The sequence below is a fragment of the Macaca thibetana genome, chromosome 8, assembly GCF_024542745.1.
Source record: "Macaca thibetana thibetana isolate TM-01 chromosome 8, ASM2454274v1, whole genome shotgun sequence".
NCBI classification, from domain to species: domain Eukaryota; kingdom Metazoa; phylum Chordata; class Mammalia; order Primates; family Cercopithecidae; genus Macaca; species Macaca thibetana.
The window spans coordinates 1,511,255-1,533,034 of record NC_065585.1 but is presented as its reverse complement, the minus strand read 5'-3'; the positions used below and the strand labels follow the sequence as shown (position 1 = coordinate 1,533,034).

General features: G+C 48.5%; 1 protein-coding gene across 1 annotated transcript in view; it reads right to left on the bottom strand.

Annotated features, from left to right (window-relative positions):
• Nucleotides 1-21,780, bottom strand: part of PYCR3 (pyrroline-5-carboxylate reductase 3) — a 154,155-nt gene that overhangs the window by 13,869 nt on the left and 118,506 nt on the right. The window lies entirely within an intron of this gene.

The following is a 21,780-nucleotide window of genomic DNA, read 5'->3' as shown; positions in this document are numbered from 1 at the left end:
ACATCCATAAAGCGATGGCTTTTATCTGACCGGAAGTCAGCAAAACATTAGAGATGACTGAAGTGAGTCGCTGCTGGGCATGTCCACCTGCTCTGAGGATGGGCAGGCAGCGTTGCTTAGTGAAGACTTCATAATTTCTAAATTATTATATATTTCTTCCATAAAAATTGTTTTCTTGTCTTCTTTTCAGCAAAGTTACTAATTATGTTATTAAAAAGTCACATAATTTGTATTCTATTGACTGTAATGTCCAATTACACAATCTTTCTTAAGTCATTATACTTTTTTTTTTTTTTTTGAGAGGGAGTCTTGCTCTGTTGCCCAGGCTGGAGTGCAGTGGCGTGATCTTGGCTCACTGCAAGCTCCGCCTCCTGGGTTCACACCATTCTCCTGCCTCAGCCTCCGGAGTAGCTGGGACTACAGGCACTGCCACCATTCCCAGCTAATTTTTTGTATTTCTTAAGAGACTGGGTTTCACCATGTTAGCCAGGATGGTCTCGATCTCCTGACCTCGTGATCCGCCTGCCTCGGCCTCCCAAAATGCTGGGATTACAGGCGTGAGCTACCACACCAGGCCTGTACTTCTTTTTTGTTTTCGGAGATGCAATCTTGCTGTGTTGCCCAGGCTGGTCTCAAATTCCTGTTCTGATCACTCAAATTCAAGCAATCCTCCTGCCTTCACCTCCCAAAGCTCTGAGATTACATGCGTAAGCCACTGCACTCGGCTTGTACTTTTCTTTTAAAAATTGGTTCCGCAGGGTGTGATGGCTTACGCCTGTAATCCCAGCCCTTTGGAAGGCGGAGGTGGGTGGATCACCTGAGGTCAGGAGTTCGAGACCAGCCTGAGCAACATGGAGAAATAATGTCTCTACTAAAAATACAAAATTAGCTGGGCATGGTGGCTCATGCCTGTAATCCCAGCTACTCTGGAGGCTAAGGCAGGAGAATCACTTGAACCCTGGAGGTGGCGGTTGCAGTGAGCTGAGATCCTGCCCCTGCACTCCAGCCTGGGTGACAGAGCAAGACTCTGTCTCAAAAAAAAAAAAAAAAAAAAAAAAAAAGATTCAATTTGGAGACTCTTTTCTGTTGAGTCAGTAGAAACTGAAATTATCAAAGAAATCCATACTTTCTTTTTTTTTTTTTTTTTTTTTTGCATGTTTCTCATGCCTCAGCCTCCCAAGTAGCTGGGACTACAGGTACGTGCCACCACGCCTGGCTAATTTTTGTATTTTTAGTAGAGATGGGGTTTCATCATGTTAACCAGGATGGTCTTGATCTCCTGACCTCATGATCCGCCTGCCTCCGCCTCCCAGAGTGCTGGGATTACAGGCGTGAGCCACCACACCTGGCCTCCATAAGTTCGTTCTTTCTTTCTTTCTCTTTCTTTCTTTCTTTCTTTTTTTTCTTTCTTTCTTTCTTTCTTTCTTTCTTTCTTTCTTTCTTTCTTTCTTTCTCTCTTTCTCTTTCTTTCTTTCTTTCTTTCTTTCTTTCTTTCTTTCTTTCTTTCTTTCTTTCTTTCTTTCTTTCTTTCTTTCTTTCCCTCCCTCCCTCCCTCCCTCCCTCCCTCCCTCCCTCCTTCCTTTCTTCCTTCCTTTCTTTTTTTGAGATGGAGTCTCACTCTGTTGCCCACTCTGTTGCCCAGTCTGGAGTGCAGTGGCGTGATCTCAGCTCACTGCAAGCTCCGCCTCCCAGGTTCACGCCATTCTCCTGCCTCAGCCTCCAGAGTAGCTGGGACTACAGGCTCCCGCCACCGCGCCCGGCTAATTTTTGTATTTTTAGTAGAGACGGGGTTTCACCATATTAGTCAGGATGGTCTCGATCTCCTGACCTTGTGATCCGCCCATCTCGGACTCCCAAAGTGCTGGGATTACAGGCATGAGCCACTGCGCCTGGCCAATACCCCCAAAGTCTTTATTTTATGGTAGTGTCTGTTTTGAGGGATGAGGGACTGCAGAGCAAAGGACTATCAAGCACACAGCAAAACGGATAAATATAAAAGGACTTTGAAAATTTATTTTTGAAACCAAACATTTATACCTCATACCCATTAAGATGGTTACTATTAAAAAGAGAGAAAATGGGGCGTGGTGGCGCCTGCCTGTAATCCCACCTACTCAGGAGGCTGAGGCAGGAGAATCACTTGAACCTGGGAGGTGGAGGTTGCGGTGAGCCAAGATCACACCACTCCACTCTAGCCTGGCGACAGAGCAAGACTCTGTCTCACATAAATAAATAGACAGATAGAGAAAATGGCTGGGTGCAGTGATGCACACCTGTAATCTCGGCAGGTGTGCCTCCCTCTTGGGAGGCGGAGGCGGGCGAATCAGTTGAGGTCAGGAGTTTGAGATCAGGCTGGGCAACTTGAAGAAACCCTGTCTCTATTAAAATACAAAAAATTAGCCGGGCGTGGTGACGGGTGCCTGTAATCCCAGCTAGTGGGGAGGCTGAGGCACAAGAATCACTTAAACCCAGGAGGCAGAGGTTTCAGTGAGCCAAGATCACATCACTGCACTCCAGCCTGGGCAACAGAGCGAGACCCTGTCTCAAAAATAAATAAATAAATAGAAAATAAGTGTTGGGGCGGGACACGGTGTCTCACACCTGTGATCTCAGCACTTTGGGAGGCTGAGGCAGGCGGATCACTTGAGGTCAGAAGCTGGAGAACAGCTTGGCCAACATGGTGAAACTCCTTCTCTACCAAAATACAAAAATTAGCTGGGTGTGGTGGCGGGTGCCTTAGTCCCCGATACTCAGGAGGTTGAGGCAGGAGAATCACTGGAACCCAGGAGGTGGAGGTTGCAGTGAGCCAAGATCGCGTTGCTGTACTTCAGCCTGGGCAACAGAGTGAGACTGTCTTTCAAAAAAAAAAAAAAAAAATGAAAAAAGAAAATAAAAGTGCTAGCAAGAATATGGAAAAATATTTGTGCACTGCTGTTGGAATGTAAAATGGTGTGGCTGCCATCACCATATGATCCAGCAATCCTGCTTCCCAGTATATTCCAAAAAGAAGTGGAAGTAGGGACTCCAACAGGTATCTGTGTATATCCATGTTCATAGCAACGTTATTCACCAGAGCCAGAAGGTGGCAGCAGCCCGAGTGTCTATGGAGGGATAGAGCCAAAGGTGGCATCTACACATGTGGAATATTCAGCCTTAAAGGAGGGAAATTCTGACACCTACTACACCATGGATGAACCTTGAGAACCTTATCTTAAGTCAAATAAATCAGTCACAGGCCGAGTGCAGTGGCTCTTGCCTATAATCCCAGCACTTTGGGAGGCTGAGGTGGGAGGATCACTTGAGCCCAGGAGTTTGAGACCAGCCTGGGCAACATATCAAGACCGCATTTCTACAAAAAATACAAAAATTAGCCAGGTGTGGTGGTACATGCCTATGGTCCCAGCTACTTGGGAAGCTGAAGCTGGAGGATGGCTTGATCCCAGGAGGCAGAGTTTGCAATGAGGGGAGATCACGCCACTGCACTCTAGCCTGGGCAACAGAGCTAGGCCCTGTTAAAATAATAATAATAGGCCAGGCACGATGGCTCATGCCTGTAATCCCAGCACTTTGGAAGGCCGAGATGGCGGATCACCTGAGGTCGGGAATTCAAGACCAGCCTGACCAACATGGAGAAACCCCATCTCTACTAAAAATACAAAATTAGCCAGGCATAGTGGTGCATGCTTGTAATTCCAGCTACTCGGGAGGCTGAGGCAGGAGAGTTGCTTGAACCCGGGAAGCGGAGGTTGCAGTGAGCTGAGTTGGCACCATTGCACTCTAGGCTGGACAACAAGAATGAAACTCCATCTCAAAAAAAAAAAAAAAAAAAAAAAAAAAAAATATATATATATATATATATATATATATATATATATAGTGGGCACGGTGGCTCACGCTTGTAATCCAGCACTTTGGGAGGCTGAGGCAGGCAGATCACGAGGTCAGGAGTTCGAGACCAGTCTGGCCAACACAGTGAAACCCCGTCTCTACTAAAAATACAAAAATTAGTTGGGCCTGGTGGCACATGCCTGTAATCCCAGCTACTCAGGAGGCTGAAGAAGGAGAATCGCTTGAACCCAGGAAGGGGAGGTTGCAGTGAGCTGAGATCACGCCACTACACTCCAGCTTAGGTGACAGAGCTAGACTCTGTCTCAAAATAATAATAATAATAGTAATAATTGTGTATGTGTGTGTGCGTTTATGTGTATCGGTAACTGATATGTATCTGTCTGTTTGTCTATCATTTATCTATCTGTCTATCCTAATTCTGTTTCTCTGGAGAACCCTGATTGATAACCTGGGTTTCTCTTTACAGTGCTGGGTGGTAAGTGGAGTGTTCACCAAGGAAGACAAGAGCTGGAATAAAAATACTTGCAGGGCCAGGCACGGTGGCTCACACCTGTAATCTCAGCACTTTGGGAGGTTGAGGCAGGCAGATTTCTTGAGGCTAGGAGTTTAGCTGGCCAATGCAGCAAAACCCCATCTCTACTAAAAATACAAAAATTAGCCGGGTGTGGTGATGTATGCCTGTAATCCCAGCTACTCGGGAGGCTGAGGCAGGAGAATCACTTGAACCCAGGAGGTCGAGGTTGTAGTGAGCCCAGATCGTGCCACTGTACCCCAGCCTGGGCAACAGAGTGAGACTCTGTCTCAAAACAAACAAACAAACAAGCAAACAAAAAACAGTTGCAGAGTGTATTAGTTCGTCTTTATTCTGCTGATAAAGACGTACCCAAGACTGGGAAGAAAAAGAGGTTTAATTGGACTCACAGTTCCACATGGCTGGGGAGTCCTCAGAATCATGGCGGGAGACAAAAGGCACTTCTTACATGGCAGCAAGAGAAAATGAGGAAGATGCAAAAGGAGAAGCCCCTGATAAAACCATCATATCTGGTGAGACTTATTCACTACCATGAGAACAGTATGGAGGAAATCGCCCCATGATTCAAATGATCTCTCACCAGGTCCCTCCCACAACACGTGGGAATTAGGGGAATACAATTCAAGGTGAGATCTGGGTGGGGAAACAGAGCCAAACCATATCACAGAGTGAAAGAAATATAACAGCATATTATATGGATAATACACAATGACCAAATGTGATTTATCCCAGAATACAAGTGTGGTTTAACACACAAAAAACTATCTGTATAATACACCACATTAGTAGAATGAAAAAAAAATTCATAATCATGTCAACTGATGCAGAAAAGGCATCTGACCCAAAGCCAGCACTTTTTTTTTTTTTTTTTTTTTTTTTTTTGAGACGGAGTCTCGCTCTGTCACCCAGGCTGGAGTGCAGTGGCCGGATCTCAGCTCACTGCAAGCTCTGCCTCCCGGGTTCACGCCATTATCCTGCCTCAGCCTCCTGAGGAGCTGGGACTACAGGCGCCCGCCACCTCGCCTGGCTAATTTTTTTTGTATTTTTTAGTAGAGACGGGGTTTCACCGGGTTAGCCAGGATGATCTCGATCTCCTGACCTCATGATCCGCCCGTCTCAGCCTCCCAAAGTGCTGGGATTACAGGTGTGAGCCACCGCGCCCGGCAAGCCAGCACTCTTTCATGATAAAAACACTCAACAAACTAGAAATAGAGGAAAACTTCCTCATCCCGAGTTTCTATCTATGGTGTGCAGTTCAAGGACAGAAGCTGTCTCCATAACAAGAACGTGCAAGGTGAAGCAGCAGGTGCCGGTGGAGAGGCTGCAGCAAGTCATGTAGAGCATCTAGCTAAGATCACTGATGAAGGTGGCTACACTCAATGACACACTTTCAATGTAGAAGCAGCATTTTCTACTGGAAGAAGATGCCAGCTAGGACTTTCTTAGCTACAGAGGAGAAGTCAATGCCAAGCTTCAGACCTACAAAGGACATGCTGACTCTCTTAAGGGACTAATGCACCTGTCGCTTGAGTGCTCTGGTGGAGATGTACAAGGAGATTTATGTTGTTCTTACGCCTCCTAACACAACATCCCTTCTGCAGCCCGTGGTTCAAGGAGTCATTTTGACTTTCAAGTCTTTACATTTAAGAAATACATTTTGGGTCGGGCGCGGTGGCTCAAGCCTGTAATCCCAGCACTTTGGGAGGCCGAGACGGGCGGATCATGAGGTCAGGAGATCGAGACCATCCTGGCTAACACGGTGAAGCCCCATCTCTACTAAAAAATACAAAAAAAAAAAACTAGCCAGGCGAGGTGGCGGGCGCCTGTAGTCCCAGCTACTCAGGAGGCTGAGGCAGGAGAATGGCGTAAACCCAGGAGGGGGAGCTTGCAGTGAGCCGAGATCGCGCCACAGCACTCCAGCCTGGGGGACAGAGCAAGACTCCATCTCAAAAAAAAAAAAAAAGAAAGAAATACATTTTGTAAGACTACAGCTACCATAGATAGTGATTCCTCTGATGGACACACCATACACTTAACAGCTTAAAACAGTGTGCTGAGACCAGCTCGGTCGGGGAGCCCCTAACCCAGTGGCGCTAGAGGAACTAAAGACACACACACAGAAATATAGAGGTGTAAAGTGGGAAATCAGGGGTCTGACAGCCTTCAGAACTGAGAGCCCCAAACAGAGATTTACCCATGTATTTATTAACAGCAAACCAGTAATTAGCATTTTTTCTACAGATATTACATTAACTAAAAATGGGAAATGAAGGGATGGGCCAAATTAAAGGAATAGGTTGGGCTAGTTAACTGCAGTAGGAGCATGTCCTTAAGGCACAGATCGCTCATGCTATTGTTTGTGGCTTAAGAATGCCTTTAATGGCCGGGCGCGGTGGCTCAAGCCTGTAATCCCAGCACTTTGGGAGGCCGAGACGGGCGAATCACGAGGTCAGGAGATCGAGACCATCCTGGCTAACATGGTGAAACCCCATCTCTACTAAAAAAATACAAAAAACTAGCCGGGCGAGGTGGTGGGCGCCTGTAGTCCCAGCTACTCGGGAGGCTGAGGCAGGAGAATGGCGTAAACCCGGGAGGCGGAGCTTGCAGTGAGCTGAGATCTGGCCACTGCACTCCAGCCTGGATGACAGAGCCAGACTCCGTCTAAAAAAAAAAAAAAAAAAAAAAAAAAAAAAAAAAAAGAATGCCTTTAAGCGGTTTTCCACCCTGGGTGGGCCAGGTGTTCCTTGCCCTCATTCCGGTAAACCCACAACCTTCTAGCTTGGGCGTTAGGGCCATCATGAACATGTTACAGTGCTGCAGAGATTTTGTTTATGGCCAGATTTTGGGGGGCTTGCTCCCAATACGGTGCACATTTATTATCACATTTGTTTCTGTGGATCAGGAGTCTGGAGACAGTTTAGCTGGGTCCTCTGCTCAGGGTCACACAAGGCTGCAGATGCTGGGTGCAGTGGCTCACACCTGTAATCCCAGCACTTTGGGAGGCTGAGGCAGGTGGATCACGAGGTCAGAAGTTCAAAACCAGCCTGGCCAAGATGGTGAAACACTGTCTCTACTAAAAATACAAAAAAAAAAAAAAAAAAGAAAAGTCAGACGTGGTGGCGGGCACCTGTAATCCAGCTACTCAGGGGCTGAGCCAGAGAATTGCTTGAACCTGGGAGGCAGAGGCTGCAGCGAACCGAGATTGTGCCACTGCACTCCAGCCTGGGTGACAGAGCAAGACTCTGTCTCAAAAAAAAAAAAAGCTGCAGTCAAGGTGACAGCAGGGCTGTGTTCTCATCTGGAGGCATGACTAGGGAAGAATCCACCTCTAGGCTTGTTCAGGTTGTTTCCAGACCCCATTTCCAGGTGTCTGTGTGACTAAGAGTCTCATTTCTTGCTAGCGGTTTGCTGGGGACCACTCTCAGCAACTATCAGCCACACCTACTTCTGCCATCTGGCCCTCCCACAACATAACAGGTTAGTTCCTCAAAGCCAGTGAGGGGTAATGTTTCTGTCCAGTGTGCTGAGACAGAGCCTTGTATAACATAGCCTCATCAAGGGGTGACATGCCATCACCTTCATCATATTCCATGGCTTAGAAGCAAGGCAGGTTCTGCTTAAACCCAACGGGAGGGGATTATATGTGTACGCAACTCATAGGAGCCACCTTTGGGTGTGCCTACCCCATTAGGGCGTGTCAGCTCAAAGTATTATCATTGTGACTGGTGCCTAATAAATTCTAATGGACTTAGTTTGGAGGAATCTACACTATCCCAAACTACATTCAGAGACTGAGAAGCTTTCTGGCTTTTGTTTTGCACTGTATTTCTGCAGACAGTAAGCCCCCTTCCTCTGTGCTCCCCTCCCCTCTCTCTACTGAGAAGGTCATCTTTAAGGCATGGGTGAGAACTGTGCTGGGGAAATCCTGATCTGTGTCCTGAGAAGCTCCAGCTTCCATCAAAACTTAGCGTGGAGGGGCCGCAAGAACACTGGGCATTTATATTGCAGAGAAAGAGGATGCCCCTTGTTGCGTGCAGAACACCAAAGTAGATGGGAACTAGCTAACAAGGGACCCAGAAATATCCAAATGACAAACATCTCTTCATCTTGCAAGAGCCAGTGGAAGGGCCCCTGCCTGGAGGGGCTCGAGGTTTTGTGTCTACTCCCATCACATTTTTTTTTTTTTTTTTTGAGATGGAGACTTGCTCTGTCACCCAGGCTGGAGTGCAGAGGCCGGATCGCAGCTCACTGCAAGCTCCGCCTCCCAGGTTCACGCCATTCTCCTGCCTCAGCCTCCAGAGTAGCTGGGACTACAGGTGCTCGCCACCTCGCCCAGCTAGTTTTTTTTTGTATTTTTTAGTAGAGACGGGGTTTCACCGTGTTAGCCAGGTTGGTCTCGATCTCCTGACCTTGTGATCCGCCCGTCTCGGCCTCCCAAAGTGCTGGGATTACAGGCTTGAGCCACCGCGCCCGGCCCCCATCACATTTTTTATTCTCTTTTTTTCTGAGACAGTCTTACTCTTGTTACCCAGGGCTGGAGTACAATGGTGCAATCTCGGCTCACTGCAACCTCCGCCTCCTGGGTTCAAGCAATTCTCCTGCCTCAGCCTCCCGAGTAGCTGGGATTACAGTCACCCGCTGCCACGCCTGGCTAATTTTTGTATTTTTAGTAGAGATGGGGTTTTGCCATGTAGGCCAGGCTGGTCTTGAACTCCTGACCTCGGGTGATCTGCCTGCCTCGGCCTTCCAAAGTGCTAGGATTTCAGGCGTGAACCACTGTGCCTGGCCACGTTTCTTCTTCTGTCTTATTGGGCAGTGAGACTGGGCCAGACTTGCCTGAGGTGGGGTGGGCACCAGTGTTGCATGGTCAGGCTGCCACCTGTGCTTTGTGCACTGCACTGAAGCAGGTCTATCCTGAGCAACTGACGCTGCTGGTTCACAGTCATCAGCTGCATCTTCAGGCTGGCCCCCAACATGGGTGCACTCTCCACCGTGATCTGCTGGGGACAATCCACTTGCACTGAAATAGGGCCATAATGCAGCGGCCACCGAGAGCCTGGGAGGCCAGAGAAGGGAGTTGGAAGGAGCCTTGGGAAAACCCCTCAAGCATGAATGTTTCACCTGGACTTATAAGCAGAGAATAAGCAAAGAGGATTTCAGGAATAGGGAACAGCCTGAGCAAAGCCACCAAAAGGTGAAAGGGCAGTCATAGGCCATGGAGTGGTGGGCGCCTTGTGGCAGAGGCACGGGCAGTGGGCACTGAGTGGGGGCTCATAATCATTCTTTTAAGGCTTAAAATAATAGAGTTTCAACAGCTTAGATTTTTGATTTATTTTCACTGATAATTTACAGCTTCATTTATTGGCAAATCACACAATTATCTTATGTAAAAGAAAAAAAAATTAGCTGGCTATAGTGGCTCATGCCTGTAATCCCAACACTTTGGGAGGCCAAGGTGGGTGGTTCACGAGGTCAGGAGTTCGAGACCACCCTGGGCAACATGGCGAAACCCTGCCTTTACCAAAAATATAAAAAATTATCTGGGTCTGGTGGCAGGTGCCTGTAATCCCAGCTACTCGGGAGACTGAGGTAGGAGAATTGCTTGAACCTGGGAGGTAGAGGTTGTAGTGAGCCAAGATCACACTACTGCACTCCAGCTTGGGCAACAGAACGAGACACCGGGTGTGGTGGCTCATGCCTGTAATCCCAGCACTTTGGGAGGCCGAGGTCAGCAGACCACCTGAGGTCAGGAGTTCGAGACCGGCCTGACCAATATGGTAAAACCCCATCTCTACTAAAAATACAAAAATTAGCTGGTGTGGTGGCGGGTGCCTGTAGTCCCAGCTACTTGGGAGGGTGAGGCAGGAGAATTGCTTGAACCTGGGAGGCAGAGGTTGCAGTGAGCTGAGATTGTGCCACTGCACTCCAGCCTGGGCGACAGAGCAAGACTCAGTCTCAAAAAAAAAAAAAAAAAAAAAGAAAAAAAAATTGCTCAATCTTTTCTGCTTTCTTTACACACTCTGTACATAAAATTGTTTCTCTCTATTCTGTCACCCAGGCTGGAGTGCAGTGGCATGACATTGGCTCATTGCAAACTCCGCCTCCCAGGTACAAGCAATTCTTGTGCCTCAGCCTCCCAAATAGCTGGGATTACAGGCACGTGCCACCACGCCCAGCTAATTTTTTTTTGTATTTTTAGTAGAGACGGGGTTTTGCCATGTTGCCCAGACTGGTCTTGAACTCCTGAGCTCAGGTGATCTGCCTGCCTCGGTTTCCCAAAATGCTAGGATTACAGGCATGAGCCACGGCGGCTGGCCTAAAATTGTTTCTCTTATACCTAGTAGTTTTAATTACATGTATTAATTACAATGCTAATTCTTAGTAACCCCAGTTTTCAGTGAAAACCACAGGAAATAAGCAATTTTAATTATGTACCAGATGCAGAGCCCAAGATCAAACTACAGCTGTAAAGACAAAGCCTGAAGGTTCCAACCCCTCCCAGCATGGCCAAGAGGCACAGCTGGATCAGAAAGGAAAGGGCCCAGGCATTGTTCCCAGGCCTCATTATGGCCACTTGTCTAGACCTCAAAATCTAAAGGCTCAAATCCAAGGATATAAGTTCACAAATTAAACAAGTATAAAAAAAATCATAAAACTGATAGCTTTATGATTTTAAAACATCTAGCAGAAATAGTATAAACAGGACTGACCAATAGACCCAGGAAAATGTCTAAATTAAATTCTGAACACATTTCTATTTTATTTTACCAATAATTTAAAAACCATCTTCGTTTATGAAAGATTACTGAAGTCACATGAACTTGAAAAGCATTTGGGTTGATTATTTAATTGATGAGTGCTCCTTTATTTATCAGTCAATGGTACCATATAGACAGTATACAAACTTGTATACATGTATATATAATGCAGATAGACACAAATAAAGACTTTAAGGATTTGATTTTAAAGTTTTGGCCATGGGACAGTAAAACTCACTACTCTAAAAGGACAGTTGGCTGGGCATGGTGGCTCATGCTGGTAATCTCAGCAATTTGGGAGGTCAAGTTAGGAAGATTGCTTGAGCCCAGGGGTCTGAGACCAGCCTGGGCAACATAGTGAGACCCCGTCTCTACAAACACGTTTTAAAAATTGGCCAGGCATAGCCTGGCGTGGTGGCTCACGCCTATAATCCCAGCGCTTTGGGAGGCCGAGGCGGGCAGATCATGAAGTCAGGAGATTGAGACCATCCTGGCTAACATGGTGAAACTCCATCTCTACTAAAAATGCAAAAAAAGTATCTGGGCGTGGTGGCGGGCACCTGTAGTCCCAGCTACTCAGGAGGCTGAGGCAGGAGAATGGTGTGAACCCAGGAGGTGGAGCTTGCAGTGAGCCAAGATCACACCACTGAACTCCAGCCTGGGCAACAGAGCGAGACTCCATCTCACAAAAAAAAAAAAAAAAAAAAAAAAAAATTGGCCAGGCATGATGGTGTGTACCTGTGGTCTGAGCTTACTCAGGAACCTAAGGTTGGGGGATTGCTTGAGCCTGGGACGTCAAGGCTACAGTGAGCCATGATCATGCCACTGCATCCAGCCTGGATGACAGAGTGAGACCATGTCTCAAAAAAAAAAAAAAAAAAAAGAAAAAAAAACAACAACCAGAAAAAAAAATTAAAGTTGGATCCAAACTGTGTCTTTCTATATGGAAAAGGTTAAAGTGTATCTGTCCCACACGCTGAAGCCCTTACCTAGACTTAGGAAGCACAGGGTAGTAAATTCACACCTCAAAGCACACAGAGAGAATTTAAGCTTTTTAAAAGGAGTCTGAGTGTGTTACAAGAAGATTAAAATAACATAAAATCATAAGAATTTACCATAGGATTTTATAAGAAGACCAACTTCATTAAAATAAGTACCTTTTAATTTATTCTGTTTTCCAACTGAGCCACTGAGCTCAGGGTGGAGCCCATTAAGGAACAGGTCCAACAAAGCATTTGCAGTTCTTAGGGCCTAGCAATTTAAATATGTTGCAAGCAGGCACAAATGGAAGGCAAAGCATTTTTTAAAATCAAAGATTTAAAAAAATCAATAATTCTGGCTGGATGCAGTGGCTCATGCCTGTAATCCCAGCACTTTTGGAGGCTGAGGCAGGTGGATCGCTTGAGCCCAGGAGTTTGAGACCAGACTGGGCAAAATGGTAAAAACCCATCCCTACAAAAAATACGAAAATTAGCCAGGCATGGTGGCTCAAGCCTGTAGTCCCAGCTACTCTGGAGTCTGAGGCAGGGGGGTTGCTTGAGCCCAGGAGGCAGAGGTTGCAGTGAGCCGAGAATATGCCACTGCACCCCAGCCTGGGCAATAGGGTGAGACCCTGTGTCAAAAAAACTAAAAAATAAAAAAATCAAGAATTCCACTTTTATACTGAATTCCATGTCCCCCAAAAGAGGGAAGCACCATAGGACTGGGCCATGCGATGCTTTCGCAGCACACTCTGCTACTAAGACATTTCTCCAAGTGTTTACACGGCGTCTTAGTGATCTAAATGCACAGCAAAATGCATAGCCCCCTGTGTAATAAACACTCACTGTAGACCACTGCTGTCAGCCACCTCCAGAACTGCACAGCCTCCTGTTTAATTCACACTCACTGCAGACTACTGCTGTCGGCCACCTCCAGAATTGCACAGCCTCCTGTGTAATTAACACTCACCGAACCACTGCTGTCGGCCACCTCCAGAACTGCACAGCCTCTTGTGTGATAAACACTCACTGTAGACCACTGCTGTCGGCCACCTCCAGAACTGCACAGCCTCCTGTGTAATTAACACTCACCGAACCACTGCTGTCGGCCACCTCCAGAACTGCACAGCCTCCTGTGTAATTAACACTCACCGAACCACTGCTGTCGGCCACCTCCAGAACTGCACAGCCTCCTGTGTAATTAACACTCACCGAACCACTGCTGTCGGCCACCTCCAGAACTGCACAGCCTCTTGTGTAATAAACACTCACTGTAGACCACTGCTGTCGGCCACCTCCAGAACTGCACAGCCTTCTGTGTAATTAACACTCACCGAACCACTGCTGTTGGCCACCTCCAGAACTGCACAGCCTCTTGTGTAATAAACACTCACTGCAGACCACTGCTGTCAGCCACCTCCAGAACTGCAGAGTCTCCTGTGTAATTCACACTCACTGCAGACCACTGCTGTCGGCCACCTCCAGAACTGCGCAGCCTCTTGTGTAATTAACACTCACTGTGAACCACTGCTGTCGGCCACCTCCAGAACTGCGCAGTCCCCTGTATAATTAACACTCACTGCAGACCACTGCTGTCGGCCACCTCCAGAACTGCGCAGTCCCCTGTATAATTAACACTCACTGCAGACCACTGCTGTCGGCCACCTCCAGAACTGCACAGCCTCTTGTGTAATAAACACTCACTGCAGACCACTGCTGTTGGCCACCTCCAGAACTGCACAGCCTCTTGTGTAATAAACACTCACTGTAGACCACTGCTGTTGGCCACCTCCAGAACTGCGCAGCCTCTTGTGTAATAAACACTCACTGTAGACCACTGCTGTTGGCCACCTCCAGAACTGCGCAGCCTCTTGTGTAATAAACACTCACTGTAGACCACTGCTGTTGGCCACCTCCAGAACTGCAGAGTCTCCTGTGTAATTCACACTCACTGCAGACCACTGCTGTCGGCCACCTCCAGAACTGCACAGTCCCCTGTATAATTAACACTCACTGCAGACCACTGCTGTCGGCCACCTCCAGAACTGCACAGTCCCCTGTATAATTAACACTCACTGCAGACCACTGCTGTCGGCCACCTCCAGAACTGCACAGCCTCCTGTATAATTAACACTCACTGCAGACCACTGCTGTCGGCCACCTCCAGAACTGCACAGTCCCCTGTATAATTAACACTCACTGCAGACCACTGCTGTCGGCCACCTCCAGAACTGCACAGTCCCCTGTATAATTAACACTCACTGCAGACCACTGCTGTCGGCCACCTCCAGAACTGCACAGTCCCCTGTATAATTAACACTCACTGCAGACCACTGCTGTCGGCCACCTCCAGAACTGCACAGCCTCCTGTGTAATAAACACTCACTGTAGACCACTGCTGTCGGCCACCTCCAGAACTGCAGCTCTCACTTGTGACTAAGCAATCACACACGCAAAAGCACGTAGTCTCTCACAGTACAAAGTAATCTCTGGTGGTCAGGTGCAGTGGTTCATGCCTGTAATCCTAGCACTTTGGGAGGTCAAGGCTGGTGTCTATGGTGGTCAGGTGCAGTGGTTCACGCCTGTAATCCTAGCACTTTGGGAGGTCGAGGCTGGTGGATCACCTGAGGTCAGGTGTTCAAGACCAGCCTGGCCAACATGGTGAAACCTCATCTCTATGAAAATACAAAAAGTAGCCTGGTGTGGTCATGGTTGCCTGTAATCCCAGCTACTCAGGAGATTGAGATGGGAGAATTGCTTGAACCCAAAAGGTGGAGGGTGCAGTGAGCCGAGATCGTGCCATTGCACTCTATCCTGGGTGACAGAACCAGACTCCATCTCAAAAAAATAAAAACCAAAAAACAAAGTAATCTTTGGTGCCCCCCAAAGCCAAAGAGATCAGTTGATACAATACAAAGAGAACAGAGTTTTAGACCTGAAAGGACCCCGTCCATAACTCTTCAGCCTCCACAGGAAGAAGACCCAAAAGGGTGTGAGTGGCGCCTTTTTCTGTGTTCCTTAAGGGGTCTGAGACATTGGACATCTTGTGATACCAGACAGCAGAGGAGGGAAGAGCTTGAACCTTAGCTTTCAATTAAGCCAACTTGGCCGGGCGCGGTGGCTCAAGCCTGTAATCCCAGCACTTTGGGAGGCCGAGGCGGGTGGATCATGAGGTCAGGAGATCGAGACTATCCTGGCTAACATGGTGAAACCCTGTCTCTACTAAAAATACAAAAAAACTAGCCGGGCGTGGTGGCGGGTGCCTGTAGTCTCAGCTACTTGGGAGGCTGAGGCGGGAGAATGGCGTGAACCCGGGAGGCGGAGCTTGCAGTGAGCCGAGATCGCGCCCCTGCACTCCAGCCTGGGAGACACAGCGAGACTCCGTCTCAAAAAAAAAAAAAAAAAAAAAAAAATTAAGCCAACTTTTGACCATAGAGGTTTTTTTTTTTTTTTGTAGATGGGAGTCTCACTCTGTCGCCCAGGCTGGAGTTCAGTGGCAAGATCTTGGCTCACCGCAACCTTCACCTCCTGGCTTCAAGCGATTCTCCTGCCTCAGCCTCCCAAGTAGCTGGTATTATAGGTGCACACCACCACGCCCAGCTAATTTTGTATTTTTAGTAGAGATGGGGTTTCACCATGTTAGCCAGGCTGGTCTCGAACTCCTGACCTCAGGCGATCTGCCCGCCCCAGCCTCCCAAAGTTTTAGGATTAGAGGCGAGGGCCACCGCGCCCGGCCAGAGCTCTTAAAAAAAATAATTTTGATAAAGGGCAGGCGAGTCCCCAAATTGTGGCTTAGCCCGTGAGGATTCTTGGCTTTGCCCAGGAAAGATTTCAAGAGCGAGCCCATGGTGTTAGATAGCACCTTTGACGGAAGTGGCCATGTACAGCAGCAGCACAGGGACTGCTCCTTGCAGAGCAGGGCTACCCTATAGGCAGTGAGCCCAGAAAAGCAACTCAGAGGCACTTCTGCAGTCATATGTATACCCACTTTTAATCATATGCAAATTAAGGGATATCTTATGCAGAAATTTCTAGAGTTAGGCCAGGTGAGGTAGCTCATGCCTGTAATCCCAGCACTTTGGGAGGCTAAGGCAGGCAGATCATCTGAGGTCAGGCGTTCAAGACCAGCCTGGCCAACATGGCGAAAACCCATCTCTACTAAAAATACAAAAATTAGCCAGGTGTGGTAGCGCACGCCTGTAGTCCCACTACTTGGGAAGCTGAGGCAAGAGAATCACTTGAACCCGGGAGGCAGAGGCTGCAGTGAGCTGAGACCACACCATTGCACTCCAACAGAGTGGGCAACAGAGTGAGATCCTGTCTCAAAAAAAAAAAAAAAAAAAAAAGGAATTTCTGTAGAGTGAGACTCTGTCTCACCAAAAAAAAAAAAAAAAAAAAAGGCTCACACCTGTAATCCCACCACTTTGGGAGGTCGAAGCGGGCGGATTTCCTTAGGTCAGGAATTCAAGAACAGCCTGACCAAGATAGCGAAACCCCGTCTCTACCAAAAATACAAAAAATTAGCCAGGCGTGGTGGCAGGCGCCTATAGTCCTGTAGCAGGACAAGCCGCAGATAAAACTCCTCAGACACCGGATTAAAGAAGGAAGAGATTTTTTATTCGGCCGGGAGCGTCGGCAGACTCGTGTCTTAAGAGCCAAGCTCTCTGAGAAAGAAATACCTGGCCTTTTTAAAGGCTTACAACTTTAAGGGGTCCACGTGAAAGGGTCATGATAAATCGAGCAAGCGTGGGAAACGTGACTGGGGGCTACATGCATCAGCTAACAGAACAAAAAGTTTTACAATGCTTTTTTCATACAGTGCCTGGAATTTACAGATAACACAAGTAGTTTAGGCCAGGGGTTGATGTTATTATTATTACTTTGTTTAACTCCTAGGGCCGGGTAGTGGTGCCAAGGTTGTCTGGCTATTTGTCTTACTTTTGTTTCTTTTTCTCTTTACTCCTGTCTTGTGAACTAGGCAAGGTGCGGGGAGGAGGGCAGCAGGAGTAGTAGTAGTCTCCTTCCTTAGTCCCAGCTACTCACGAGGCTGAGGTAGGAGAATGGCGTGAACCCGGGAAGCAGAGCTTGCACTGAGCAGATTATCACGCCACTGCACTCCAGCCTGGGCAAGAGAGAGACTCCATCTCAAAAAAAAAAAGAAAGAAATTTCTACAATTAGCGTGGTAAGTTCCGCATTGTCTGGTTGTTGCCGTGGAAAGAGGCAGGAGCTTCCGGTGGTGTTACGGCAAAATGGTAAACTGACATGGCACACTGGTTGGTGTGCCTCATGGGAGGCTCTTCTGCCCTGGACCTGTTTTAGCTAGTCCTCAGTTTGGTCCCGTGTCCAAGCCCCGCCTCCGGAGTTGAGCTCCACCTCCTACCTCAATTTCTTTTTTTTTTTTTTTTTTTTTTTTTTTTGGAGACGGAGTCTCGCTCTGTCGCCCAGGCTGGAGTGCAGTGGCCGGATCTCAGCTCACTGCAAGCTCCGCCTCCCGGGTTTACGCCATTCTCCTGCCTCAGCCTCCCGAGTAGCTGGGACTACAGGCGCCCGCCACCTCGCCCGGCTAGTTTTTTTGTATTTTTTAGTAGAGACGGGGTTTCACTGTGTTAGCCAGGATGGTCTCGATCTCCTGACCTCGTGATCCACCCGTCTCGGCCTCCCAAAGTGCTGGGATTACAGGCTTGAGCCACCGCGCCCGGCCCTCATTTTCTTTTTTAGAGACAGAGTTCTACTCTTGTTGCCCAGGCTGGAGTGCAATGGCATGGTTTTGGCTCACTGCAACCTCCGCCTCCCAGGTTCAAGCAATTCTCCTGCCTCAGCCTCCCAAGTAGCTGGGATTACAGGTGCATGCCACCACACCTAGCTAATTTTTGTATTTTTAGTAGAGACGAGGTTTCATCACATTGGTCCAGCTGATCTGCGTGCTTCAGCCTCCCAAAGTGCTGGGATTACAGGCAAGAGCCACCGCACCCGGCATCATTTACTTTTGGATGTGCTTTGCAATAGTCAGAAGAGACCTGCCTCCAGGCCACCCCCACCTTCTCTCTCCACCTGCAGGCACCTGAGTCCACCTCTGTCTCATCCATCCTGAGTCCAGCGTGGGCTCAGCGATGCTCCTCCTCGCACGCATCTCTCATTTCCTCCTGGGGTCTGTCCCTCAAGATAGCCACTACTGCCACAACTCCCATCTGCTCTTGTCTCAGGTTCCTCTCCAGCTACCAGAAGATTTAAAAAATCTTTTAATTGTTTGGCCTCACTTAGCAACAAGGTCTCAAACTTATGCCCCAAAGTGGCCTTCTGTTCTTCTTTTACCTTTCTCCCACCTGCCCCACCCTGCGTCACCATGGATGTCAGTTTCCTGTCCACTCCCCACCCTCCTGTGGACCCTCCCTCAGCCTTCAGAGCCGGTCCCCCACCTCTCCTTCCTGGCTCAGTCCAGTCTCACCCCAGCTGCTCTTCTGTGGGGCTGCGATTGCCACCGTCCTCATCCTGTCCTCTGTGGTCACTTCGCAGCCAGCATCACTTTCCAGCATCATTTGGCTTTTGTCACACTCCTGCTCAGAAGCCCGTGTGAGCTTCCTGTGTGGCTTGGACCGGGACCACACAATCTGCCCCACCCAGTTATCTCGGAAAGGCTAATTCCCAAGTTGTCTTCAGTCCTCCATTCATATCAACTTATCCCCAGACTCCATTCGCCCAAAGCAGGAAAGCTCTGCTCATGGCCTGAAGGCACAGTGGCCTTCCCCGGGACTTTCCCAGACAGTTTTGTGCTTGCTCTCACACCAAGACCACCCATGGCCTGTTTCCAAACTCCACATCCCAGATAGCTTGAAACTGTTTTAGGATCTTTTATCAGAATTTCTGCTTTGTCTTCAGAATGGCTCCGTGCCCTCAAATCCCTACAAATTCCCTTTTTGGCTAAATGCAGTTTCTTTGGACAGCTTTCCTTTCTTGAGCTCTGGTTATGGCAACAGCATCAGCCTCATCTTGCATGGCAGCCTCCCCTCGGGCCTTTTGCCTTCCAGCTGCACCCCCTGGTTTTGGCTTTGTATTTGCTGTAGGTCAAGGGCTTTGGCAGCAGATGGCCACACCTGTGGACTCCTCCAGCATGTCCTGGCTGATGTGTTAGGTGAGTCATTTGGCTTCCCTATTTCTCAGTTTCCTCATCTATAAAATGGAGATAATATTAGAAGTCACCTGACAAAGCTGTTGTGGCTCAAGGGCGTTCCTAAGCAGGGAGCAGACTTATCACGGAGTGGTATTGGGCCTGTGGAGAGGAAGACACAAGAGGCAGGAGTCAGGCTGTGATGCCATCAAGCATAGCAGATACTGATTCCCTGCAGGGAGCTCTGCAACAGAAGTGGCTCTCAGGGCTGTCCTCGGTTGGACCAAGATGGCCAGGACTTTGCAACATGAGCTGTCCCAGGCAACAGTGTAACCCTGGCGAGTTGCAGCTGATGGCCGAAGACTGCTTACCACACCCCGAACAACTAGGACACCCAGCCTGTCACTGGAGGGGTCTCCCTGGGCCTCTCATCACAGCATCCACCACAGTTGCTGACGTTCACAGGGGCCAAGCACTGGGCTAGACATGGAACGAGACGGGGGTCCCTGACCTCACGGAGCTTCCTTTCTACTGGGAGGGACAATCAGTACCAAACAAGTAAACTCAAAGTATTAAGTGCCAAGATGCAGCCATGTGTTAGCTGTTGGTGGGGTTGAAGTGGCATTTGTCAGGTGTACAAGGCAGATGTTGATCTGTGACAACCTACTCAGGTGGTGTTCTCAAGCTCTTTGGGCCTGCAGACAGAGAGGCTGAAAGGTCTGTAAGCCCTGTGGGGAAGACGCCCCAAGCCCTTCTTGCCTTAAGAGCTGGGTCCCAGGCTGGGCGCGGTGGCTCAAGCCTGTAATCCCAGCACTTTGGGAGGCCGAGACGGGTGGATCACGAGGTCAGGAGATCGAGACCATCCTGGCTAACACGGTGAAACACCGTCTCTACTAAAAAAATACAAAAAGCTAGCCGGGCGAGGTGGCGGGCGCCTGTAGTCCCAGCTACTCGGGAGGCTGAGGCAGGAGAATGGCGGGAACCCGGGAGGCGGAGCTTGCAGTGAGCTGAAATCCGGCCACTGCACTCCAGCCTGGGCGACAGAGCGAGACTCCGTCTCAAAAAAAAAAAAAAAAAAAAAAAAAAAAAAAAAAAAAAAAAAAAAAAAAAGAGCTGGGTCCCATGGTAAGCTGGCAATAGGGTTGCAGCAGCTGAGGTCTCCGAGCCTGGATGAAAGGTGGGGTTGCTCAATACAGGGCTTTCACACACAGCCCTGGAACGCAGAAGCTTTTCCAAGAGTCGGGAGCCCCTGGAGAATCACAGCAGGACTTCCACATGGACTCTGTCCTGGAATTCCTGTAGACAGTCTTTGGATGAGGGCACGCGCCTAGCGTGTCCCCTTGGCCACAGCTCCTTCTCCCATGTTGCTCCTCTTCCTTTGTTCACCCTGGTACCTGGCCCTGGTACCTGGGCTGTCCTCCTCATCAAAGGGATAATTCAAAACTCTGCAGTTGATTTTAAGAAAGTAGGCCGGGCGCGGTGGCTCAAGCCTGTAATCCCAGCACTTTGGGAGGCCGAGGCGGGTGGATCACGAGGTCAGGAGATCGAGACTATCCTGGCTAACATGGTGAAACCCCGTCTCTACTAAAAATACAAAAAACTAGCCGGGCGTGGTGGCGGGCGCCTGTAGTCTCAGCTACTTGGGAGGCTGAGGCGGGAGAATGGCGTGAACCCGGGAGGCGGAGCTTGCAGTGAGCCGAGATCACGCCACTGCACTCCAGCCTGGGAGACACAGCGAGACTCCGTCTCAAAAAAAAAAAAAAAAAAAAAAAAAAAAAGAAAGTAGGTGAATTTATTGGCTGGGAAAGACTTAATGTAGTTTTGCACTTTAGGTTACTTCTCATTCTTTGTTTGCTTCTGTCAAAATGTAAAAATGACCTATTCAAGTGGTCAACTGACAGGTCATTACGTACACTTGGTGATAAACTGCTGTTATGTTTTTTGAATGTAAGTCAGAAGGAGCTAAAGAAATTGAGAGTCGGCTGGGCACAGTGGCTCACACCTGTAATCCCAGCACTTTGGGAGGCCAAGGCGGGCGGATCACGAGATCAGGAGATCAAGATCATCCTGGCCAACATGGTGAAACTGTCTCTACTAAAAATACAAAAATTAGCTGTGCGTGGTGGCGTGTGCCTGTAATCCCAGCTACTCCAGAGGCTGAGGCAGGAGAATCGCTTGAATCAGGGAGCCGTAGGTTGCAGTGAGCCCTGCATTCCAGCACTACAGCCTGGCAACAGGCGAGACTCCGTCTGGAAAAAAAACAAAAACAAAACTGAGTGTCATTGCTAAAACAAAATTCCTCCCAATCCCATCTAACAATTTAGGTAAACAAGTTTCCTCAGTGCTAGCAGAAAAATGGAAAAAGAAAACCAAAAATACGAATATAATTTTTTTTGGTGGGGGCAGGGGAATGTAATTAGTTCGGACCGTGACTCATTCCAGCAATGAGTAATGTCTACCAAGAATCAAGGAGCCGGCGCGGTGGCGCGCGCCTGTGGTCCCAGCACTTTGGGAAGCCGAGACGGGAGGACCACCTGAGCCCGGGAGGTCGAGGC